This window comes from Sorex araneus, chromosome 1 (genome assembly GCF_027595985.1).
Source record: "Sorex araneus isolate mSorAra2 chromosome 1, mSorAra2.pri, whole genome shotgun sequence".
NCBI classification, from domain to species: domain Eukaryota; kingdom Metazoa; phylum Chordata; class Mammalia; order Eulipotyphla; family Soricidae; genus Sorex; species Sorex araneus.
This window is the reverse complement of record NC_073302.1, coordinates 94522675-94549322: the sequence shown is the minus strand read 5'-3', so window position 1 is coordinate 94549322 and position 26648 is coordinate 94522675. Positions and strand designations below refer to the sequence as shown.

Genomic DNA, 26648 nt, shown 5'->3' with positions numbered 1-26648 from the left:
TCCCTTATTTTGCATCTGCAAATATCACTTTTTTTTTTTTTTGCTTTTTGGGTCATACCTGGCGATGCACAGGGGTTACTCCTGGCTCTGCACTCAGGAATCACCACTGGTAGTGCTCAGGGGACCATATGGGATACTGGAAATTGAACCCAGGTCGGCCACATGCAAGGCAAACGCCCTACCCACTGTGCTATCGCTTCAGCCCCCAAATCTCACATTTGAGAGAAGAGTCTGTCTATTGCTCACCTCTTGACTGACACAATAGGTCCAATTGTCAGATACATATATCTCCTAACTTCTTGATCTATTCATGTGGATGTAGGCACTCAGGTTGTTTCCTTATCCTGGCTCTTGTACTAATTGCTGCAATGAACATAGGTGTTGCATATGTCCTTTCAAATTAATGTTTTTGTTTTCTGAGGTAGAAACCAAGAAGCGGTATCACTGAGTCATGTGGAACTTTTATTTGGAGATATTTCTATGTTGCTTTTCATCAAGGTTGAGCCAGAAACATAGTAAATGAGAGTCTCTTTCTCACCATAACTCTGCCATTACTGACTGTTACCAGACTTTTTTGATATGTGCCATTCTCACAAGCATGAGATCTCATTGTTTTGATTTGCATTTCTCTAACTAAGAGTGATTATAAGCACTTTTGTATTCTACCTATTGGTCATTATTTGACTTCTTTGGGGACATATATTCCCCATCTTCATTCTGTTTTTCTGGAGAACCCTAACTAATACAGTATTACTAGATTTATTATAGAATGAACATTTTGTGTAACAGTGAAGCAGAACTTAATGGTATTTTCTGAAAGAGTATTAATATGTTTTTTCTTTTGAAAAAGTAAAACTCAACCAGCTTTTTTTCAACCTAGAGCCTCTATGGAGAGGGTGGTTTACAAAGAACAAAGAAGAGTTCTAGAAAATAAGAGATCTCAGGTACTAATAGACAATGTTTAGTTTGGGAAAATATAGGGTGGAAAATGCTGACTTTTTTTTTTAATAACTAAGAAGCCAAGAAAGAGATTTATTGACTCAGTACAAAAGCAGAAAGGGACTAATGTTTTCCTTGGCCTCTTGAATAATTTCACATCAGGATCTTAATCAAAGCCCAACTTATCTAGCTCTGAGGTGAATTGGCCATAGGACATTCAGTGAGATACTGCCATTTTCTGGACCTTCATTTTCTCGCTGTTAAAAGGAGGCTGTTAAAAGCCAGGGATGAAGTTCAGTGGTGAGCATTTGCGTTGCATATATGAGGTCCTGAGTTCAATGCTTGACCTTGCTAGTAAAAACAAACAAACAAACAACAACAACAAAAAAACACGAGGCTGTTGAATTAGATGGGTTTTGTGTTATTTTTCAATCACCCCATCTTTGTCACTTTAAATTTGAACTTCCATGAAGACAACTGTCTCTTGTTTATTTCTAGGCATCTAATATAGCACATGAGCAGTGTAGTAGCAGTAAGCAAAGACTAGATACTAGATAAATATTAGCATTGAAAATTAATGATGAATTGAAAAAGTCAACCTACATAACTTTTGAAAGGCTGGGAAGAAAAGTGGTGGAAAAGGGTGTGAAAGAAAACACTCATCTGTAGAGTCATGTAGAAAGATTAAAAAAATTTTTTTAATTGAATCACTGTGGTATACACAGTTACACAGTTTTACATGATCGGGTTTCAGTCTTCGGATGCTCCAATACCCACCCCTTGACCAGTGTGCATTTCCCACGATCACTGTTTCCAGTTTATGTAGAAAGGTTTTGAAAAAACAACAACTTGAAATCTTATTCTAGTAAAATAGAATTTCCTGAGATTTTTTATATAAGGTCAGAGGACTATATAATGGGATACAAAGTTATTTAAACCAATGATGTCCCCCCAGGGCTCTTTCTTCTGTTGGGGCAACAAGAAATACATTAGCAGGCACTAAATGACTGCAGAGAAAATTCCTGACAGGCTTGCGCTGGTGGTCCTTGTATTCGAAAGGCCTTAATGGTTCTACGCTCAGGGATAAGTCTGAGAGCAAGAGCACCAGTCAAGCCACTGTTGTGGTCCTAACTTTTTCATTCTGTGTTTCTGACTCATTCTCTTTTTCTTTGTCTTTACTCCACACCCAGCGGAGCTCCAGGCTTAGTCCTGGTTCTCTGCTCAGGGAGCACTTTGGGCAGGCTCCAGGGGGAGCATCTGCAGTGCGGGGATTTGAACTAAGGTCTGCAGCATGCAGGGCCAGAGCCTCCCTCCTGCACTTTCTCCAGCAGAGGCCTGTCTCTCTCTACCTGAAGTGTAGGGTGCCCTGGCAGAGCTGCAGGACGATGAGAACGAGCCAGGAGCACCCTCTGTGTTTCTTCCTGTCCCAGATTATTCAGCCAAACCGGAGTCCAGTTTCACTCAAGCCGAGAACTGCTGTGTGCCAGTCAGCTTCCTGCTGGCGTATGGACTAGTGGTTTTCTGCCTTTATCTTCAAACAGCCCCGAAAGGTCATGAGTTAGGGATCGCTCCTCTGGGTCAGGACTCTACATGCCGTCTTTTTCGCATTGATAATGGTCTTATTCTTGAGTTAAGCACCTGGTCCTGGGCAGAGAGGCCTGCCTTCCAGCTCCAGCTGTGCACTTTGGGGACCGTGAGTGGTGGGGGTGTCACTCCTCTCCAGTCTTCTCCTCTGCCACAGGGAGTGGTAGCAATAGCACGTGTGCGTGTGTGTATGCCCACCAGGCATGGTACTCACATACCGCACACTTCACGTCTCACCCCCCGCCACAGGGGTTACTCTGAAAACTATATGAACTCATGTGCGTGACAGTATCTGCGCCAGGGAAATGTAAGTCCTCATTATTATCACATTTTGACTTTGATGAGTCATTTCAGACTTCAGTTCTTAATTCATTCCTTCACTTTGCCCGACCACCATTTTCTTTCTTTTTTTTCCCTTTTCATTAGATCACCATGAGATACAGCAACAAAGCTTTCATGTTTGAGTTTCAGTCATACAATGATTGAACACCCAACCCTCCAGCAGTGCACATTTTCCACCACCAATGTCTCCAGTATCCCGTCACCCCATCCCACCCCTCCCTCTGCCTCTATGGCAGACAATTTACCTCTTACTCTCTCTCCTTTTCACCACCATTTAAAAACTTTCCTACAGCAATTAGCAAACTGGTCTTATGCCCACACCTGTTGGAGTCTACTCCTAAACCTTGCCAACATCTTTTTAGATCCACCTTTCTTTTCCTGAGGGCCTACCAGTGCCTGCCCCCTCGTTCTGAGAGGAGTCATTCTGGAAGCTTTCTCCCAGTCTGTTTTATCACAACACCCAGCTGCAAACCCAGGATGCCATAGTTAATGTTTAATCTTCCTGTTGTCTCTGCAGAAACCCAACTAATGATGGACTACATACAGTCTCTTATGTTTCAGAATTAGTTTTTCTTATCATTCTCCAGGGAACTTTGGCCCATTCCATGCAACAAATGTCTATTCAGGTCAGAAGAAGGGGGATTATTCCCACTGTAGAGAAACTCAAAATTTTGTAAGTCACACAAAGCAGTAACCCTACAACTGTGAATAATGTGCTACTTGATACACATATCCACAAACCAAAAATGGGTATGTAGAGGAAAGGACAATTAAATCAGACTTTGAAGGTGAAAGACAATAAGAGACAATAGATGACTTCTGAGTTGTGCTTTGAAGGATACCTAACATTTTCCAAGATAATAAGAAGTCCAGGCAGAAGGAAGAAGATTAAGACATGAACAAAATGCCTTATGAAAAAATGGAAGAATTTGTGGTGATCAGAGGCCAAGAGGCTTGGTAGAAAAAGCGGGACGTCAGGCTTGAAGGTTGTGGAGTGCTAAAGTGCTGATTGTGTCAGGTATAGACATTGGGCTTTATTTTCTCCAGCCTTTCTCAGATAGGGTTGCAGTAAACAACAACAGCCCAAATCATCTATATTTAAGGGGCCCATTGTATGAATCTCCTAGTTTGACATGAATTATGCTAATTATGCACCATACTGAAGAGAACTAAGAAACTCACCCTGAGTTTTCACAGGGTTTGATTCTCACACAATCAGCTGAGAAAGGCTGCTAGGCAAAGCAAGTCAGCCGCCCTTTCTGGAAGACAAGGGGCATGCTGATAGGCCATAGAAATATCACTCAGGGTGACAATAGGAAGGTTTTGAGGAAAGAAAGGATAAGAGAGTTCAGTAAAAAATAATTCATTTAAAGCTTGCCACAAAGGGTGAGGGGGAGGGCAGTCGGGGTATAGAAGGGACCACTATGATAATGATAGTTGGAAATGAGCACTCTGTATAAGACTGAGTGCTGAAACTAGGTAAAGGGACAAACATGATAACCTTCCAGTACCTGTATTGCAAATCAAAATGCCCAAAAGGAGAGAGAAAGAAGTGTCTGCTATAGAGGCAGGCTGGGGGTGGGGGGGTGGTGGGGGGGTTGGCAGGAGAGAAACTGGGGACATTGGTTGTGGGAAATGTACACTGGTAAAGGGATGGGTGTGGGACCATTGCATGACTGAAACCCAATCATGAAAACTTTGTAACTGTGGTAGTTTTCTATGTCAAGGTGATTCAGTAAAACATTTAAATAAAAGAATCATTAAAATTTATTTTAAAATTTCATTTAAAAACTTTATCCAATACTGTTATTGTTAGGGTTCTGTGCTCACGGTGCTTCTATAGCCGCACCCTTTGTTGTTCTCTGAGGTTGCTGGCAGATGCCAAGGCAGCTGCCAAGCAGCGGAACTGCTGGAATATGGAAGCTGGACTCTTTCGTTCGTTTGTTTGTTTTCAGCTTTTGTTCTTCAGCTCAACCACTCAGCGGGGGTCACTCTGGGCCCTGAAACCAAGAATTATTCCTGGATGTGCTGAGGGCACCATATGGGTTGCCAGGGATAGAAGCTTGATCAATAATTTTTTCAGTGTATTTTTTTTTTTTTTTGCTTTTTGGGTCACACCCGGCGATGCACAGGGGTTACTCCTGGCTTTACACTCAGGAATTACTCCTGGCGGTGCTCAGGGGACCATATGGGATGCTGGGAATCGAACCCGGGTCAGCTGCATGCAAGGCAAACGCTCTACCCGCTGTGCTATTGCTTCAGCCCCTCAGTGTTTGTTTTTCTAAGGATTCATATTGTCTTCCAAAATGTTTGGACCATGCAACATTTCTAACCGCCTTGGCTGAGGGTCCCGTTCCCCACAGCTATGTGGACACTGTTTTTTCCTTTCCTTTTGTTTTTCATTTTTTTCTCTTTGATGTGGGCCAATCTCAGTGGTAAAAGATGATCACTCATTGTTTAAGTTCTTTCTTGTTTGTTTTTGGGTCATACCAGATGGTGCTCGGGGCTGACTCCTGGCTTTGTACTTAGAGGTCGAAACTGGCAGTGTTCAGGGATCAAACCTGGCTCGCCCTGAGGCATGCAGCTGGCACTACTTGCTGTCCCAGAAGCTAGCACATCTAATTCAGGAGGTGATGACCAGAGCTGGAGTCAATTAAAGAAATGGAAGGGGCATCCCTGAAGCCCTGGGGGGCAGAGTGGGTGGACACTTCCGCGCAGGGCAGATGGACACACCCTGGCCTCCCTGCTGGACTCCTATTTCCTCCACTGCAGGGGGGTTGGCCTTAGGGTGTGGGGAGGCTGCTTCTAGTCTTACTTTACTATACCTCAGCTGAACTCAGCACTTTATTTTTTAATTATTTTTAAAAATTATTATTATTATTATTATTATTTGCTTTTTGGGTCACACCTGGCAATGCACAGGGGTTACTCCTGGCTCTGCACTCAGGAATTACTCCTGATGGTGCTCAGGGGACCATATGGGATGCTGGGAATCAAACTCGGGTTGGCCTCGTGCAAGGCAAACGCCCTACCCGCTGTGCTATCGCTCCAGCCCCTGAACTCTGCACTTCAATAGTCTGAGTTATGACTTTTCTTTCCACCCATTGCCTTCTTGGGTACTGTCCTTTTAAATGAATTTCAGACTTGCCCCCGCTTCCCCCACAGTTCCCTGCTGTGAAAGTCCAGGCCCTGCCCAGTCTATCAGCCCTGTCACAGCCCCTAACCATACAGCAGGCTTCTGTCACCAGCTCCCAGCAGTTCCCGCTTCCTCACCACGGCCAGTACCCCCGGCTGCAGGGGCCACATATCCTTCACACATCACATACTGGAGTTCAGATGTCACCAAACCCTGTGTGGGGTGCAAGCCTGCATTTGTATCAAGAAGGGCTCCCACTCCATACCGTCTCAGGCCAGCATGGCCAACGCTCACATCCTGTCTGTACAAATAGTCGGCACCAGCACAGAACAACCAAAGCTGGGACACAAATGAGTCAGACTCAGCAGAGATGCTGGGGATTAGAAGAGAGCGTCACCAGGCAGACCGGATGCCTGCCACAGATTAGCGGGCCCAGACAGCTGTGAGGACTAGATGCCTGAGGTCACACCCAGAGTTTTAGTCACAATCGTGTTCAAGGGATTAACAACATCATCCTGAATCCTTTGCCAAAAAACAGCATGCACTAATCACCAAAATCCAGCCAGCATGGTGATGGGGATTCTCCCTCTCCTCCCGGTGAGCTGCTGCTGATTTTCCCATGCTATCTCCTCTTCAGTACCTTGTGCATGTCCTTAAAATAGCCATCTGGTGAGTGAACCCTGAGATTCTGAGCAATTTATCTTCAAATGTCCCAAGTTCCTCCCAGGTGTTCTCCTCAGCTGCTTATGAGTAATCCTTATGAGTAACCCGGGATCCTGACAGTAACTGAGAGTAATATCAGTTACTCTCTGGAGCTTAGAGGACGCCTGGCTGTCGGCCCTGTTGAAAGTACCTGGCAGGGACGAGGTTCTCGGTAAAAGACTCTCCCTCACGCTTCCCCTGCTGCCTTCCCTTTCTGGAAATCTCTTTGCCCTCTTTGTTTCTCCTGGGCTTGGATTTTTCCTTTTGGGCTGAAGCCTGTACAGTTCTCGCCAGTCTGTACAGTTCCTGCCCCAACCCTAGCCCTGAGTGTGCTGAGTCAACACTAGCACTTCCTGAAAAAGGGGGCTTTAAAAAGAAATCTTTTTAAATTCCCCTTTTCTGGTTAGGCCTGAGCAATCAGACCAGAACAATCTTGGTCAGAAGATGAGATCATATTTGAAGGCTCTCAGAGTTTGATCGCCTCAGTTCCAGGGCTTATTATTTTATTTATTTAGTTGTGTTTTGGCCACCCCCATCAGAGCTCAGGGTAGTTGCTTGGGGGACTGCATGTGGCGCCAGGGATTGATCCACTTATGTGTTATAATATCTCTCTGACCCAGCCTAAAATTAGATAGAAGATTTAATAAATCAATTAATTTAGGGGCCACATCTAGTGGTACTCAAGCCTTACTCCTGACTCTGTGCTCTGGATCACTCCTGGCGATGCTGGGGAAACCCATGTGATGTTGGGTATCAACCACGGTGGGCTGTGTGCAAGGTGGGCACCTCACCTGCTCTAACCCCTCTCCGGTCCTCCACTGAAGATCTCAGTGTTAGTGCTGTGCTTGAGCTGGAGGGTGGGCATGAGAGCCTGAGAGGCAGTGCAAGAGGGGGGGCAATGGCTTGACCAAATCCACAGACCGAGGAAAGACCAGAGTTGCACAAAAATGCAAGATTCCAAATCCATGTCCATAGTTGTGTTCATGATCCGATGTAAAAACACAGTGAGTGTTAAAATTCATCACACTGAGGCTATCCGGGTGAAAAGGAGAACATTTGCTAATTCTCCAAATTTTTAGTGATTTTCTGAAGATATGAAAGAACCACTTCCTGAAAGGTCTGGCCTGGAGTCCAGCCTCACTGTTGTTGCTCCTCCTGGCCAAGTGCTGCTGCACAGACAGCAAGTGCTAGAAGCTCCCAGGATGTTGCAGTGGTGTGGGGGCCACCAGGGCCACAACCAGTGATGCTGGAAGCTAGGGAACGGGGTGGGGCAGTGGCACACAAGGTCTCCCACAGCAAGGCACATACTCCGTTCCTCTGAGCTATCTTTCGGCCCCCAAGGCAATTTTTTCAATGGCTATGTCTTTCATTCAGGGGGCAAGGAAGTGGCTCCTTGGCAGAACAGCCTCACACCTCAAGTTTGATCCCCAACACCGTCCCACAAACCAAGGTCCTGTGAGACCCTGAACACTGCCTTTGGGATTTCTGGCACTGTGACCCCCGAGGCCTCACAGCAAAGACAACAATGAGAGGGAACAAAGAAAGAAAAACCAAGAGATGAACACACAAGCAGTGGCTGTAGTCTGTCTGTAGTCAGCAGCGCGATGGGTGGGATTGGGAAGGGCAGAGGTGCAACCTCTCAAGATCCTAGACTCCTGCTAGGGCTTCGGGCAGGCTTCACTCACGATTAGTATGTGACGGTCATAGCACAGGGCAGGCCAAAGCTGCCAACAGTTACTAGCAGTTACTAGTGGTCATGAAATTATGGCCCGATGGTAAACCAAAGATATCTGGTTGCCCAGCATAATGTCATAGAAAGAGCTGGTATGACATGGAGAGAGATGTGCTAGTCACCTGGAGAGTTTCAATTAAAAGCAGAAATCCTTAAGATTAAACCTAGTGCTTGCACTTCATCTGGACAATTAAAAATCCCCAGTTATAAAAGGTAAGGCCCCTTTCCCACTAGCTAAGGAAGTTACGTATTTTATTTATTTATTTAGGGGGACAAGTTCGGGCAACATCTGGCTGTGCTCAGGGGACCATGTGGTGCCAGGGACCACCAGGCATGCTGTGGCACAGAGGCAAGAACCTGAGCCCTGTGATATCCCCCAAGCCCTGGAAGAAAAGGATTTTAAAGTTGATAACAGTCTTTGGTGCCAGGGGTCCCGGGTTTGAGCCCAAGCTAGTAGTCACTGTATAACCCTGAGCAGCTTTTTAAATCTCTTGATGTTTTTTGCAGCTATGAGACAGGAACAATCTTTTTTGCTACCTTTTTACCCCTTCCATTGAGGCTTTATATTTTTTATTTTGCATGTCTGTATTGAATCCTTACAAAAAGACTCACAGCAGGATACCACCCATGTACTCTCATCTTCTTTATCTTATACAGATGCACAGTCTCTGCCCCTGTCCCTTCTCTGTCACTCGCCGGGGGGACTCTGGGTCTTCACAATCGTGCTCAAAGGAATGGAAATTTCTGGTGCTCACAGATTGTTTTTCAGTTGTGGTTGCCAGGGCTCACAGCCTTCTCCCCCTTTGTGGCACTTACATACCTCTGGCTGAGCCAGAAACTGCTTCTGGTGCCAGGCATCGGGGACAGCAGAGCTGCAGGCAGGAGGGACACGGGGGATTTGAATCTGTGACCATAGGTTTCCCAGGCAGGTGCTGTAAGCCCTTTGCCATTTCTTCTGATCTGCTTGTTTCTTTGATACTGCCTGACGTTATCTGTAAAACAAAGGCAAACTGATGACTCATAAAGAGATTATTCTCTTTCTTTTTTCCCTGCATCTTGGAATTTTACACCACATCTCCTATCATCTGTGATTTCAGATTCACCATTGTAACCAGACTTTATCATCAGTATTAGGAACTGGATGGTAACTGTAGCAAGGCCCGATCTGAACTTTGCATTTGCTCCTTTTCTTGGCATGATTGTCTTGAGAACATTCAAGAGGACATACACCAACATGATGACACAGAAGGTGGCAGGAAGAGTGAGGTTTGTTGTCTTAATGGTAGCGATAGCACAGTGGGTAGGGCATTTGCCTTGCACATGGCCAACCCGGGTTTGATTCTTTCTCCCCTCTTGGAGATCCCGGCAAGCTACCGAGAGTATCTAGTTTAGTATCACGACAGAGCCTGGAAAGCTACCTGTGGCATATTCGATATGCTAAAAACAGTAACAACAAGTCTCACCATGGAGAAGTTACTGGTGCCCGCTCAAGCAAATCGATGAGCAACGGGATGACAGTGACAGTGACAGTGCTCATCACAAAGTTATTCATTGCCAAAGCAAGTTGTTACCTAGCATTAACTGTTACTAATTTTAATATCTATATAAATTATTTTAGTTTTTATGGTATATAAAATAAGATAGTTTTACTAGGAGTGAAAAAATTGTGTTACACACATTTAAAAGCCCCTGTTTAGATACTGTGCTTTAACTGAATTTTTTTCATGAAGGTATTTTGAGGCAACTATACATGGAATTCACCATATGTATCACTGTATCACTATATCACTGTATCACTGTATCACTGCCATCTCATTGCCATCAATTTGCTCGAGCGGGTAACAGTAACGTCTCCATTGTGAGACTTGTTGTTACTGTTTTTGGCATATCGAGTACACCATATGTAATTTTTATAAGTGTGCAATAAAACAATTTGTACTTTCCAAATTTTGTGTTAAAAATAAAATAATATTATTTTTAAATGTGTTTAAAAGTTATTTTGCAGGGGCCAGAGAATTAGAACAGGGGTTAAGTTGCTTGAGTTGCAAGTGCTGACACTGGTTCAATCCCCAGCACCACTTAGGGATCACTCTCAGAAGTGATCCCTGAGCACGGAGGTAGGAGTAATCCCTGAGCACTGCTGGGTGTGGGTCCCCTCCAAACAAACAACCCCTGAAATGACCTGCTGGGGGTATGGTGCTGCCAGCAGGTCAACCTGTACCTGCGGAGTGAGTGCATCAGCAGCCTGATAGTGCCTTCAGACTTTCTGATACCCCCAAATTGCTGCTGTGCCTTTGGCTGGACCCCAAAAACTCGGGGCCAAGTTTACCAAGAAATTAAATGGTCAAAAGTTAGTTATGTGGGAGACACACCCACAAACCACCTCTGGCTCGCTCAGCTATATAAGCTCATTCACTGGCCTTTTTATCAGAGACCCATAAATCTCAACAGAGATCAACAGCCTCAGTTAGGGCCAGCAGCGCATATGCAGGGCAGATGCCAATAGTTTATTTCTCTGGAAAAGATGGAAACAAGGGCCATGATCCAGAGACACACAGAAAAGTCTCTGAACCCATCAGCTTGCTGCAGAGATGCCTCCAGACTTTGAGCCAGGCCGACTTCACTGGGTACCTTAGATGGGGGCAGGAGTTGTTCTCTGCCTGCTAAAACCCACAGCGGCTTGCCAACTTCCAGAACCCAGTGAGAAGTGCAGGTATGTGGATTCAGTGACAGCAATCTCCAGGCCTCAAGGGATAGCGGATGGGCCAGTCCCTCTCAACCCCTCCCCCCATGGGACCATGGAGGTCACACCCACAAACTGCCTCTGCCTGCTACCTAAGCTCCTTAATGGCCATGATCCAGAGGCACGCAGAAGAATTTCCAAACCGAGCAGTTCTAATTATCTAAAGTTTTACAATTCCAGGAGCGTGTGGCTGTGAGAGTGGCCACGGGACATCTTATGCTCTTCATAACAAGCAAAACGAAAGAGAGTATGGGGAAGCTTGTCTGCCATGGAGGCAGGGGAAGGAGTGGGATGTCGGGAGGATACTGGGGACCTTGGTGCACTGGTGGAGGGTTGGGTGATCGATCATTGTATGACTGAAGCTCAAACAGTGAAGCTATGTAACTATCTCACAGTGATTAAAAAAATTAATAATAGTAAAATAAAATCACTGTATCACTGTCACTGTCATTAAATAAAATCACTGTATCACTGTCATTGCTCATTGATTTGCTCGAGCGGGCACCAGTAACTTCTCCATTGTGAGACTTGTTGTTACTGTTTTTGGCATATCAAATACACCACGGGTAGCTAGTATCTGTCATGATACTAGGCTAGATACTCTTGGTAGCTTGCCGGGTTCTCCAAGAGGGGAGGAGGAATCAAACCTGGGTTGGCCATGTGCAAGGCAAATGCCCTACCAGCTATGCTATCACTCTAGCCCAATAAAATAAAATAATAGAATAAAATTAACATTCTGAATGTAAAAAAAGTAATGTAGAGTTCATGCCCCATTCAATTAGTTTAATCAATGGCTGAATAAATAGCAGTACTCCTACATTGAAGAAAAAAGAAATGACTCTCCTGTTGATTTACTGAGTGATTAGAAATAATCATTAAATCTTTTTAGGTTTGTTTGCTTCTTTGTAGGGTAAGTGGACCTAGATTACATGGCTTCTAAAAATCCTGCCAATTCTAAAATAAGTACATGAATTTTAATCCAGTAATTATATGTCACTTGCATATCTATCACAATAAGTCAAACCCCATTTGTTTCTAGAGAAGTTCTAGAACCATCCAAATGTATTAAAACCATCCACATTTATTGCCAAAAATCCAATTATCATCTGATACTATCATGTGAACTTACTTCTTCAAGAGTTTGATCTTGAAGAAGATCAAACTGATCAGATGTATCAGTTTGATACATCTGATAGGAAACATCTGGAAGGGAATTCACACCTGAGAGCAGAAAACTGGAACCAGAATTTGAATCATCTTGCACATGATAGCAAAGAAATTACTTTCTGAGAGCACTTTTTGTTTGTTTTGGGGTCACACCTGGCAATGCTTAGGGGTTCCTCCTGGCTTCATTCAGAAATCATTCCTGGTTCAGTGTTCAGGAGATCACATGGGGTTCGGGGGATTGTGCCTGGGTTGGCTGTGTGCAAGGCAAACAGCCCCACCCACTGTACTAGTTCTCTGGCCCCTGTGAAGACAGTTTTTTTTTTAGCAATGTCTTTTATTACATGTGAATTTTTAACATCATTTTTTCATTCCACAGACAGGCAAAATGAAGCATATTAATAATTAAAACATTGGAATTTGGAAGCTTATATTGCCCAGAGAAGGTAAACTATTCCTAAAATGTGCTTAACCAGGAGTCCAGTTCATCTGCTGACTTCCGAGAACATGAAGATGAATATGATAGACAGTCTGTCCCCATCTAAATGGTCATTCACCATCATCCGGTGACCCTTCTTTAGACCCTGCTCTTCAGCACATTTCTTGCCAACAATCATTAAATGTCCAAGAAGCTTTTCATCTTCATCTTCTGCTGCAGAAATCTGGGTTATTGGTTTCTTGGGTATCAGCAGAAAATGTATTGGTGCTTGAGGGGAAAAGTCGTTGAAGGCAAGACACTGATCATCCTCATAAATGATTTTGGCTGGGATTTCCCAAAGATGGTGTCGCCGCCGGGCTGGGCAAACTGAGCCTTGGTGATCTCATCTGCCATCTCTGAAGACAGTTTTTAAAAACAAGTTTGTTGGTTGGACAAATTACTGAATAGGTTATTAAAATCACCTTTACTAACCTTTCAGTTCTGACTCCACTCTGCTAAGCTTCCCAGAGCCCCCACCTTTGACTTCGCTTCCACTCATTCTTGTATAAGCTGGCCTATTTGGGCTACTTTCTTAAAATCTGTGTGTATGCTGCTCATGGTTTATGTTTACTTGCTAATACTGCTTTCTCTCTCTCTGAATTTTATTTCCATGCCCATGGCAATATTTGTGTGCCCAAATTCTCTCCATCTTTCAAGGCTTATTGTAAATGTCATGTCTCCACATAATGTGACGAATTTTCCTGCTGGGGTGCAGTGATTCTCTTCCGAGCTGGACTCCCAGACATGTTCTGGGATGCCTTTCTCAGTGAGCTGAGCTGAGAAACAGCAGGTGGGAGGCACACAGGTTCCATGGCCTGAGCTCATGGCCCTGTTGAGTCCATGGTTGTGACCTCTACATGTCCCAGGTTCGTGATCTATAAAATTGAGAAAATGGTACCATTGACTTAAGGTTTCTGCTAGGGTGAAATTAATTAGTAAACATAAAGCATTTAAAATACTGCCTTGCCCCTAGTGTTTATTTGATAGATGTTGGTTATCAATCTTACTCCTCTTCTACTTTATTTAACAAATATAATATCTATGTCTTAGACTTTCTTCTAAACTCTACATTTCACAAGAGCACAAAGATTTGCCCCTGTTCCTTTTTTTTTTATGGAGGGATAGAATGAACATATGTTGGGCCATTCCTGGCAGTGTTCAGATCTTACTCTTGGCTCTAAGCTTAGGGATCATTCCTGGTGGTGCTCAGGACAAGATGCAGAGACAAGGCTTGGATCAGGGTTGGATGGCTGCAGGCAAGGAAAGTGCCTTAACCTTTTGACTATAGGTCTAATTCCACCATTATTTTTTCTCCTTCCTTCCTTCCTTCCTTCCTTCCTTCCTTCCTTCCTTCCTTCCTTCCTTCCTTCCTTCCTTCCTTCCTTCCTTCCTTCCTTCCTTCCTTCCTTCCTTCCTTCCTTCCTTCCTGTCTTCCTTCTTGCCTTCCTTCCTGCCTTCCTCCCTCCTTCCTTTCTCCCTCTCTCTTTCTTTCTTCTTTTCTTTCTTTCTTTCTTTCTTTCTTTCTTTCTTTCTTTCTTTCTTTCTTTCTTTCTTTCTTTCTTTCTTTCTTTCTTTCTTTCTTTCTTTCTTTCTTTCTTTCTTTCTTTCTTTCTTTCTTTCTTTCTTTCTTTCTTTCTCTCTCTCTCTCTCTCCTTCCTTCCTTCCTTCCTTCCTTCCTTCCTTCCTTCCTTCCTTCCTTCCTTCCTTCCTTCGTTCCTTCCTTCCTTCCTTCCTTCTTCCTTCCTTCTTTCTTTCTTTCTTTCTTTCTTTCTTTCTTTCTTTCTCTCTCTCTCTCCTTCCTTCCTTCCTTCCTTCCTTCCTTCCTTCCTTCCTTCCTTCCTTCCTTCCTTCCTTCCTTCCTTCCTTCTTTCTTTCTTTCTTTCTTTCTTTCTTTCTTTCTTTCTTTCTTTCTTTCTTTCTTTCTTTCTTTCTTTCTCTCTCTCTCTTTTTTTTTTCTTCCTGGCTCCTGTAGTACCTAGAACTATACAAAGCTAATTATCTGACAGATTTGGAATCTTTGGCCAAAGTCATTTCTTCTTTTTCATCCCCAATGTTTATGAGCTGATTCTAACCAAGACATAAATTATTTAATCAATTAGCAAATACATATTATAATCAATTATCAAATAGATATTAGACTGACAGTCTATAGTTAATTGCATACTATTGCATGTGGCCCAGAAGGTTCTTGTTTGATTTTTGCTTTTGGGACACACTCGGTTGTGCTCAGTGGTTACTCTTGGCTTTTCACACAGCAATTACTTCTGGAAGTGCTCAGAGGGTTGCATAGGATGCCAGGGATTGAATCTGGTCAGCCACATGCAAGGCAAGCACCCTACTCCAGTTCTAGCCCCAGTATATATACACACATATATATATACACATACATACATATATACATGTATATGTATATATAATGAACATGTATTGTTCGTTAAAATATACATATACATATATATACAAAATATACACATATATTTTAATGAACGATACATGTGGGGAGAAATGATGATTTTACTCAAACCCAGGGCTCCACATTGCTTAATTTTGTCCTACTTTACTGCTTTACTTTACTGCTCTGAGTCAGATGCTATCCCCTTTGTTTCCCATGACTGAGCCTTAGCTTAGCCCTGCTGAGGCCATTCTCTAGTGGTACACTCTGCATGAAGTAGCATCATCTGTGATCCAAGAACAAATGGTCAAAACTGGCACTAAAGGAAACCACTTGTTCATGATGTTGAAGTCAAGACTTTGGTCAAGGGGCCACAGGATCAAGCGCCCCCTGTCAAGTGTGAGGTGTCGGCCGGAGCCAGGGCTGCCTCCATGTCCAGGCTGCTCTGCTGTCTGGGGCCTTGGTTCCACAGTAGAGTTTGTAACCTGTGGAACACTGAGCCAAGGGGTGGCACGTGCACAGTGTGAAATGTGCAGAGGAGGGGGATACAGTGCAGCCCAAACAGGTCAACCTGTACCTGCGGTGCGAGAGCATCACAGCCTGATGGTGCCTTCAGGCTTCCTGATGCCCCAAATTTGCCGCTGTGCCTCTGGCTAGACCCCAACAACTTGGGATTAAGTTTCCTGAGAAAATTAAACAACTAAAAGTTAGGTATGTGGAACATACAAACCTCCTCTTGCTCAGCTTTACAAGCACATTTATTGGCCCTATTTCAGAGACACATAAATAAATCTTGAAAGAGATCAAAATCAGGCCACTTAAACACATTAATGGCCATAATTCAGAGACTCACAAGTGAATCTAGGAAGAGAGCAGCACGCCACAGAGATGTCTCTGACCCCAAATACTCAAAAAATTTTAGAATTCCAGAAGCACTTGGCTGCTTTCATGGCCGCATGACATCTCATACTATCCATAACAAGCAATACAAAATAAATTATTTTGCATCTGCCTGTGGGGCAGGTTTGGGTGGTGGTGGAGAAAATTTGAAATGATGGTGGTGGGAAGGTGTAATGGTGGTGGGATTGGTGTTGAAATGTTGAATGTAAACAATTATTGTGAACAACTTTATGAAAATAAAATTTGAAAATTAAAAAAGTAAAGTGGAGTTCATGCCTGTCTGCTTCAGTCAGTTTAATCAGTGACTGAATGAATAGCAGTACTCCTACATTAAAAAAAGAAAAAAGAAGAAGAAGAAGAAGAAATGTACAGAGGAATTTTGCTGAGACTGTGGCCCATGGTGAGAACCACGACCTGGCTCCTGTGGGTCACCAGGTCATTGCAGCAACAAGGACAAGAGGGAGGAGGGCAATAGCTTCAGGTCAAATTAGCATCTGCTGCTGAGATGTTTTCCACAGATATTTCTCACATCTTTGCTCAGGCACTTTTGTTTTCGTGGATTTGTGCCAAACAGCAGTTTACTCAACACTGCAACTCATTTATTTGTTTCCTAGACACTGTTTGACTTTTCACATATATGGCTTTGGCTAAGGACTCTCAACATATGCTTCATGTAGCTCTTCAGTTAGGCTTTTTCTAATTTTAGATCTTAATGGAAAAGACCAGCCTCTTTCAGACCAAAGCCTGAGATTTTCTAATAATAGCACAGGGACTAATCATTTTCTTTTTAGTGATTATTAATACCAGTTTGGTCCTTCTATTCTTCAATATTTCACAGCTTTGATGTTAAAACACAATTCAGGTCAAGTATAGTATCAGCTCCTGGTGATACTATATTAACTTTCATTAATAGTTCCTAGGTCATGCATAAGAACTCAAAGTAGCACAGAAAAGGGCCTGGAGAAACTATACCAGAGAAGGTGCAAAGAAATGAAGATGTTGGATGCTTCCTTTTCCTTGCTCTAAGTAGTAACATTTCTTTCTTCTCAACTTACCTAGTTCTGGACACTTTTACACTTGTGGACCAGCCCAATCTCTGGATCACTGGCACAGTGGACAAAAGTTGTTCCTTCTTTTGATGCTTGCTATTCTGCACTCTATTATTTGGAGGAGCAGCACTCCCTCGCAGTGCTCAGGGACCCAGGGGCCACTGTTGGTGATAGATGCCTGGCTAAACAGGCCTGATGGCTCCTCGCTTTATGAGGAAGTAGTTTTCAGGCCCAGGAGGGCCAGCAATACCAGGGCCATACCCAGGAGTACTAGGGATGTGTGTGGTCTACTGTGCCCAGGAGTGAACATGGGCATGGAACAAGGGTCTCTAATCTTCAAGACTTGTACTCTAGCTGTTTGAACCACCATTCTGACTTTCTATCCTACCTTTGAGAGTCATTGTGTTTTGGCAGAGTCTTCAGTTCATTCTTTCATGGACCATTCATTTATCAAATGTGTACTCATGTGTGCTAAGGAGATAAAGACAAGTACCACACAGGTTTATGGGGTGTGTGGTTGAAAGTTGTGACTGATGCTTGTCATGACCATCCCTTACCCATTGGGATGCCAGAGAGGTAGGATGTGACCCAAGAGAAGGAGGTGTCACAGAAGGCACCTAGAGGAAGGGGAAGGAAGTGATGCATGTCACAGAGGATCAGTCAGGTGAGGAGAGAAATGTCCAATGTAGAAAGCCTGGTGACCTAATGCTTATAGTTGCTTGATAGGAAATAAGTGGCAGAAAGAAGAATTTTCTGACTTGATAAGTAAAACCATTAGAAAGAAGAGCAGAATTTGATCCACGAGCTAAGGCTTGATAGGGAAATAAGGGCCAAGATTGGAGCTTGGGCCATTGTCCCAGGGAGCTGATGTATGTGATGGCTAGAGGAACAGTACAGAGCAAAAAGTTCAGCATATCCTCATTTGGCACCAAATGAGAAGTCAAAAATGTTAAGGAAACTGCACATTGGGGGAAAATTAGGCACCAACTTAGTCTTTTTTGGGGGGTGGGTGATGGGATCATACCGGCAATGCTCCGGGGTTCCTCCTGGCTCTGTACTCAGGAATTACTCCTGGTGGTGCTTGAGGGGCCATGTGGGATGCCGGGGATGGATCTGGGCTCTGCCCCGTCTCTGGACTTAACTAGAGAGTAGAGCTGAAGTGCACAAGGGAAGTAGGCAGAGTATGTGTTTGGCCTTAGGAATAGGGATGCTGGACTCCGGAGTCTCAGCTACCTCTACCACTGCCCTCGATCATCTACTAAAAAGAAAACAGGCCCAAAGTGAGACTTTTGTACTACGTCCATCAAGACTTAATATTTATCTGTGGTTTCAGACCCTTGTGGTTTCAACTTTCTCCCAGCAATGTAGTCCTAACTGGTCATATGGGACTTTGTCATATGACCCATCTTCTGCACTTTCCAAAGGAACATAAGACATTCAGTCACAAGATTTTCATTCATTTTCTATTTCAGCCTGAAAGACTTTCCTCTTCCTTTCTCTTGCCCATTTTCTGCTTATAATAACATTTCATTTAGACTCTGGCATGATTTTAGAAAGAGGGAGGGTGGATAGCCCCCACACCGCACCACCCCCATCTCTGAAAAGCTTAGCACCCCCTGCCTCCACTTGCCATCTTGCCAGTAGAGAAACTGTCCAGTTCCACAACTAATCTGGAAGAGAACATGATGCTGCTGAATCTTCCAGGGAAAGAGGTCTGGGCTGGCAACTCTGGGGCCTTCTCTTCCTGCCTTAAGGCAAGGCAGCCAATTGCCACACCTTCCAACCTAGAACTTCATTAAGCCCCAAGACACCGAATCATTCCAGCTCCAGAGCTCCCTGACCAGACTTCCATACACGCGGCCATGTGACACCTCCAAATTTCACCATACTGTCAGCTTAGTTGGATCACAGCAAATCTGATGGGAACGTGGTGTAGAAGAACACCAGGCTCAATGAGCAAAGACAACAAAGATGGCTCAGCCAGCACCAACCACCCAGTAAATCCTAACACCATTGTGAGATCTAACAATTATCATAAATTGGCCCAAAACAGTAACAATAAGTCTCACAATGAGAGACTTTATTGGTGCCCGCTCAAGCAAATCAATGAGCAATGGGATGACAGTGACAGTGACTTTTAATGATCTAAGTTTTGATAATTCTGGTTCCCATTTTTTTTTTTTTTTTGCATTTTGGGTCACACCCAGTGATGTTCAGGGGTTATTCCTGGCTCTGTGCTCAGTAATTACTCCTGGCGGTGCTAGGGAGACCATAGGGGATGCCAGGGATTGAACCTGGGTCGACCGCGTGCAAGGCAAATGCCCTACCCGCTGTACTATCACTCCGGCTCTGCCTTTGTGTTGAAACAAACAACATGAAGTAAATCTGTTGGTGCCTGTAAGCAGGCAGGCTAAGGTGATGAGAAACTGGGAACATTGGTGGAGGGAATGTCACACTGGAGATGGAATTGATGTTGAAACATTAGACATTTGAACAACTTGGTAAATCACAGTGTTCACTTGTATCATTTTTTATCCTGTTGTTCGTCGATTTGTTTAAGCAGGTGCCAGTAACATCTCCATTCGTCCCTGTCGCGTGCTAGTGTAGCCCAATGGTGTCTGCTCACTCCAGGAACACAAAGAGCCTCATACCATTCATTCATTCATTCAGGATCTTGATGAAGAAGTCTGACCATCTCATAGGTGGGCGGCCATGTGGTCTTTTGTTGTCCCATGGAATCCAGTTCATAACAGCTCTAGTCCAGCAGTCGTCTCTAAATCACATTACGTGTCTGGCCCATCTGATTTTCGATGCCTTGATTCTTGATCATTGACAGAGGTCGGAACTCCGGATTCCTTCCTTCTCTCACTTGAGTGAAACATGATACTCCAAGCATAGCTCTTTTGATTCCTCTTTGGGAGACCCGAATAACGTTCTCATCCTGTTTTCGTAGGGCCCAGGTCTCTGAGGCATATGTTAGTGCAGGAAGAATGGTGGAGTCGAAAAGATGTGCCCAGAGCTGGAGGTTCTTTATCCTCTTAACCACTTCTTCGACGCTCTTGAAGGCATTCCACGCCTCTCTCTTCGTCCTGTGCAGTTCAGATGCCAGGTCATTTGTCATGTTGAGTTCTCGACCTAGGTACACAAAACTGCCACATTCAGAGATGTTCATTCCATTGAGGGCAAATGGAACATCAGGAACTAGACCGTTTCTCATGAACATTGTCTTCGTGCGATTCAGCTGCAGTACAACCTTTCCACACTCACGGTTGAAGTTGGCTAGTATTCGTGCTGCTTGGCTGATATATGGTGTTATGAGAATGATGTCATCAACGAAGTAGAGGTGGTGTAGTTGCCGACCATCTATCTTCATTCCCATTCATTCCCATTCCTTCCCATTCCAGTCTCAAGGGTTGCAATGAAGAATTTCGGTGAAATGGTGTCACTCTGCCGAACCCCTGTCTTTACGTCTATGATCACTTCTTTGTAGAATGGTGAGATCCTGGTGGTGAATCCATAATACAGCTCGTGGAGGATCCTGATGTATTGAGTTTGAATGCCCTGTTTGGCTAGGGCTTCGATAACTGCTTCAGTCTCAACAGAATCAAAGGTTTTCTTTAAGTCAATGAATGTTAGACAGAGCGGCATCTTGAACTCTTGTGAAGCCTCAATGAACTTGGTCACCATATGGATATGGTTGATCATGCTGAATCCTCTTCGGAACCTGGCTTGCTTGCATGGTTGTCCTTCATCTAGTGTTCTGCCAATCCTATTCAGGATGACTCGAGTGAATAACTTGTAGACAACGGGCAACAGGCAGATTGGGCGATAGTTGCTGATGTTGTAGATGTCTCCCTTCTTGTACAACAGGACAGTCCTGCTGGTTTTCCATTGGGATGGAACCTTGCATTCAGACAGGTAGCATGTGAAGAGCTGAGTCAGTGTAATGACGAGTACTGGCGGCAGAGTCTTTAGGGGTTTGGGTCTGACCTTGTCTGGACCGAGTGCTGTATGCTTCTTTACTGAAAAAATGGCATGTCGGATTTCGGAAGGAAGAACGCTGGGAATGATATGTCCATCCTGGGGAATTTGTTATGTGGGCAGGTGGACGTGGCTTTCAAAAAGATCCGAGTAGAAGTCGTGGATAACCTTTTCCTTTTTTTTTTTTTAGTTTATTTTTAATTAGAGAGTCATCGTGAGGGTACAGTTACAGATCCACACATCTTTGTGCTCATGTTTCCCCCATACAAAGTTCGATAACCCATCCCTTCACCAGTGCCCATTCTCCACCACCAGTAAACCCAACATCCCTCCCCCCCTCCCCCCCTCCCCAGTCCCATCTCCCCCCACCCCACCCTGCCACTATGGCAGGGAATTCCCTTTTGTTCTCTCTCTCTGATTAGGTGTTGTGGTTTGCAATAAAGGTGTTGAGTGGCCATTGTGTTCAGTCTCTAGTCTGTATTCGGCCCGCATCACCCTTCCCCCACATGACCTCCAACCACATTTTACTTGGTGGTCCCTTCCCTGAGTTACCCAGAATGAGAGACCAGCCTCCAAGCCATGGAAACAATCTCCTGGTACTTATTTCTACTATTCTTGGGCGTTAGTCTTATAGTCTATTATTCTATATTCCACAGATGAGTGCAATCTTTCTATGTCTGTCTCTCTCTTTCTGACTCATTTCACTTAGCATGATACTTTCCATGTTGATCCACTTATATGCAAACGTCATGACCTCATTTTTTCTAACAGCTGCATAGTATTCCATTGTATAGATGTACCAGAGTTTCTTCAACCAGTCATCTGTTCTAGGGCACTCGGGTTTTTTCCAGATTCTGGCTATTGTAAACAGTGCTGCGGTGAACATATAAGTGCATATGTCACTTCGACTATACTTTTTGGCTTTTCTGGGATATATTCCCAGCAGTGGTATTGCTGGGTCAAATGGGAGCTCAACCTCTAGTTTTTTGAGAATCGTCCATATTGTTTTCCAAAAGGGCTGAACTAGCCGACATTCCCACCAGCAGTGTAGAAGGGTCCCTTTCTCCCCACATCCTCTCCAACAGCGGTTGCTTTTGTTCTTTTGGATGTGTGCTAGTCTCTGTGGTGTGAGGTGGTATCTCATGGTTGTTTTGATCTGCATGGATGATTACTTTTGAATAGATGTGGCTTATTGCTGGCAGTTTCTATCTTCGTCATCTACGCACCAATATCCAACTATGACAAAGAAGAAATTGAGAAGTTCTACATGGAGCTGGAGAAGTTCTATAAAGAAGACCACACCTTCTACAAGATCATTGTTGGTGATTTTAATGCCAAGATAGGACCAAGAAGGTTACCCGAAGAACTCCACATTGGGACCCATGACTTAAAATGGAATGAACAGGGTGAGAGATTGTCTGAGTTCATCATGTTGACCAAGACCATCCATGATAACTCACAGTGCTGTGAGGTCTATAGTTACAAATTTACAAACTTTCATGCTTACGTTTTAGTCATACAATGCTCGAGTACCCATCTCTTCACCAGTGCCCATTCTCCACCACCAATGATCTACCGGCCACACCCTCCACTCCGCCTCTGTGACAGGCACATTCCCCTTTACTCTCTCTCTCCTTTAGGGGCTTGTGGTCTGCAATGCAATTATTGAATGGCCATCATGTTCAGTCTATAGTCTACTTTCAGCACACATCTCCCATCCTGAGCGGGCCCTCTAAACATACTTTACTTGGTGGTCCTTTCCTATCTGAGCTGCTTTTTCCCCAAGCATGTGAGGCTAGCTTCCAAGCCATGGAGCAAACCTCCTGGTACTTATCTCTACTATTCTTGGGTATTAGTCTCCCATCCTGTTACTTTATATTCCACAAATGAGTCCAATCTTTTTATGCACTCATCTTTTTATGTCTGCCCCTCTCTTTCTGACTCATTTCACTTAACATGATACTTTCCACGTTGATCCACTTATATGCAAATTTCATGACTTTATCTTTTCTAACAGCTGCATAGTATTCCATTGTGTAGATTGTATCAAAGTTTCTTTAATCTGCATGCAGTTTTTGCATTCCTGTTATGTGTAATCCTTTTTCTACATGTTATCTTACTTCATCACTACTACTATTATTTTCCCCATTTTAAATATATACAAACAAGAAATGCACAAAGGCAAATGTTCTTACATTAATAAAAAGAATAGTGGGGGCCGGAGTGATAGCACAGCGGGTAGGGCGTTTGCCTTGCACACGGCCGACCCGGGTTCGATCCCTGGCATCCCATGTGGTCTCCCAAGCACCGCCAGGAGTAATTCCTGAGTGCAAAGCCAGGAGTAACCCCTGAGCATCGCTGGGTGTGACCCAAAAAGCAAAATAAAAATAAAAATAAATAAAAAGAATAGTAATCAACCTTTGAGGTGGAACAAAGCCACACAGGTAAAGCTTGGCTAGTCACATAAGCTCCTTGTTTGAGAGCGATTTTCCACTGTGTGCCCTACCTGAGTAGAAACAAGGGCCAGGAGGATTGGTTCATGGTTGGAAGCTTCAGAGACAAGGACAGAGAACAGTTTGGATAGAGAAGAAACCATTATGACAATGATGGTTGACTCAGTGAGAGAGAGAGACAGAGAGAGAGACAGAGAGAAAGAAGGAGGAGGAGGAGGAAGAGAAGGAGGAGGAGGAGGAGGAGGAGAAGGAGGAGGAGAAGAAAAAGGAGAAGGAGAAGAAGAAGAAGAAGAACAAGAACAAGAAGAAACTTACACTGATAACTGTTGGAACATTGTATGACTGAAACTCAATCATGAAAGCTTTGGAACTATAACTCATGGTGATTCAATTTTTTAAAAAAGGCAGCCAGAGTTTTACAAAAAACGTTCTGAATGGGGAGCTACAGCACTTTTGCTTATGTTCCAGCTCTGTTACTTAATATGAGATCTTTGCCTTGATTTTTCTCATCTGTAAAGTGGGAAGAAAGAAACTGACTTCCAGTTTTAGAGGTTTTTTTGTTTGTTGTGTTGTGTTTGCTTGTTGTTAGGGCTTCCCAGGCAGTGCTGGAGTAGGGGGCAGTGTACTGTGGACCCCTGGTGATGCTCAGCCAGCTGGACAGTGGTTGAGTGTCAGGGTCTGAGGATGTTAGTGCCAGGTGCTGCCTGGGCTCTGCAGTGCTGAGGGACACCAGGACCGCCAAGGTAGTGCTGGGGGGCCACCAGGGCTACACGTTGAAATTATTTTTTTAAGTTAATTTAATTAAAAAAAGTTGTTCATAATATTTGGTTACATTTAATATTTGAACACCAATCCCACCATTATACCTTTCCACTACCATATTTTGGATGTTCCAGCATGAACCCCAAACCCTGCCCCCAGAGCAGAACTGAAATTATTTGTTTCTTGTTGCTTGTTATGAATAAACTGCTAAAAATGATCCAAAAAGATTTCTTAGGAGAAAGTGTGTGAAGATTGTTCTATTTCACCCAGGAGCCATTAAACTCTTCTATAAGAGATTGGTAACATGTTGTTAGAAGGTGACCCTTGTGTGCTTATGTGTATATATACATTCATATGTACATATATAGATCTGTATAAATATATTTCCCCCTAAGTTCGGTTGCCTTCTCCTTCAAGCCCCCTCATATGTGCTGTGCTACTCTGGGCATGTCAGTGTTGTGAAGTGAGATGTTCAGGAATAGATTCCCTCATGGGTGCGGCCTGTCCGTGAGTGTGGAGAGTGGCTGTGAGCCTGGAAGTGCTTGAGTTCTGAAGGTTTTCAGCCATTGGGGTTGGCTTTGTTGGGGCGGGAGGGGCCTCACTTGCCCCCTCCGGGTTGCCCCACATGAAAGAGCCTGGCACAGGGTCTGGAAGCATGGCTATGGCGTCGCCTACATGTTAACGTTCTTGGGAGGCTCGGCGTGCAGGCAAGTGAGGCTGAGTGGAGGCTGTGCCGGAGAAGGTCCCCAGCAGCTGTGCCATCTTCCAGCCCCACGTCCTGAGGATTGATTCAGAGACTAAATGTGGGCTAGAGAGGACCCAGAAAGAACTGCCTGTGTCCAGATGAGCCGAGTTCTTGTCCTCTGCTCCTTCCATCTAGCTCTGTCTAGGCAGAGCATGCCACTGTCCACATCAATTTTTCTTCTACCATCTCACCTGACTCACAACAAAATGAAGAGTCATTTGCTGTAGAGAGAAGAGAACGGACTAGGAATTGAATGGTATGTATTTACAGCTTGATTTTATTAACTTCTAACGAGATATTTAAGTGCCTCAATGTGCCTCAGTTTCCTCATCTATGGAGTGGGGGTGACATCGAGGCTTACCTTCTAGGGTTATCACAAATGTTCCATGAGAGAGGGATGCAGTCAAGCTCAAATTCTTTTGTGAGTAAAGAAAAATCCCTGGTTTTCAGAATTTTGAATTGATGCTGCAAGTTGTGCTAATTAAACCACATTCAAGTATGAGCTACCCATGTTACACGCTCACAAATATGTTAAAAATAATTATTTGATGTTTCATATTTAACTGAACAGAATTAGTTGGTACTAATTGCCATTGAGGTGAGCTTGGAATGCATGGTCCTAGGAGTCAGGTGATGTTTCTGAAAAATTGTTTCCTTTTCTTTTTTTCTTGGTTTTGGGCTACACCCAACTATGCTCAGGACTTACTCCCGACTCTGCTCTTGGGGATCACTCCAGGCGGTGCTGGGGGTCAAACCTGGCTCAGCTTTCTATAAGGTTAGTCTCTTCTCTTCCCCCGCCTCTCCTCTCCCTCCCATCTCTCCTTCCCTCTGTCTCTCTTCCCTCCTCTTCCCTTCCTTTTCTCTTTCTCCCCCCCTTTTTTGGCCTATTCTCTTTTCCCCTTTCTCTTCTTTTTGTCATTCTATTCACAATAGTTTAGCTGGATACTTGGCACAGTCTGGCTCTGCTCCTGAGGTTACCTGCACTGGAAAGGGAGAAGCTCTCTTCCTTCTCTCTGTCTACAAATCCAAGTTCTTCATTCAACAAAGAGTTCTGATCGTTCTGCTGGAGATGAGTATCCAGAGACTGAAAGTCATGCTCTCGGGGGGATGCAGACAGGCAGACAGGTAACTGCAGCACAGTTTCTGAAGTGCCACAACCAGGTAGGGTAGAATACTTACAGCACAGAGGAGGGCACTGCTTTAGTGAGTCAGTGCCGGGGGAAACTTGGTAGCTTAAAATAGCAAGCGTTTATGATCTCATCTGTATTCAGAGTCACTTCCAGATCTGGGAATGGCTTAGCAGGGCAGTTCTGGCTCAGGGCCTTTTGTGGGGTCAAGCTGTTGGCCAGGGCTGATCTGAGAACTGCTCTGGGACTGGAGAGCACATTTCCTAGTCACGCACGAGCCTCTGACTTCAGACTCCAGCTCTGAAGCCAGAGGGAGGGAGGACGTTGCAAGAGTGCCCCATGCTTCTCACTCAGCTTTCCAGTGCCACTTGCTTCTGCCGTTTTCTAAACTACTAGACCCGCCAAGAGAGAAGCATAAG

The 26648-nt window shown here is 44.2% G+C and overlaps 1 pseudogene; it reads right to left on the bottom strand.

The window, feature by feature from the left end:
- Positions 1-12810: 12810 nt before the first annotated feature.
- On the bottom strand, positions 12811-13174 carry LOC101557125 (adenosine 5'-monophosphoramidase HINT1-like; annotated as a pseudogene).
- Between the last annotated feature and the right edge of the window lie 13474 nt (positions 13175-26648).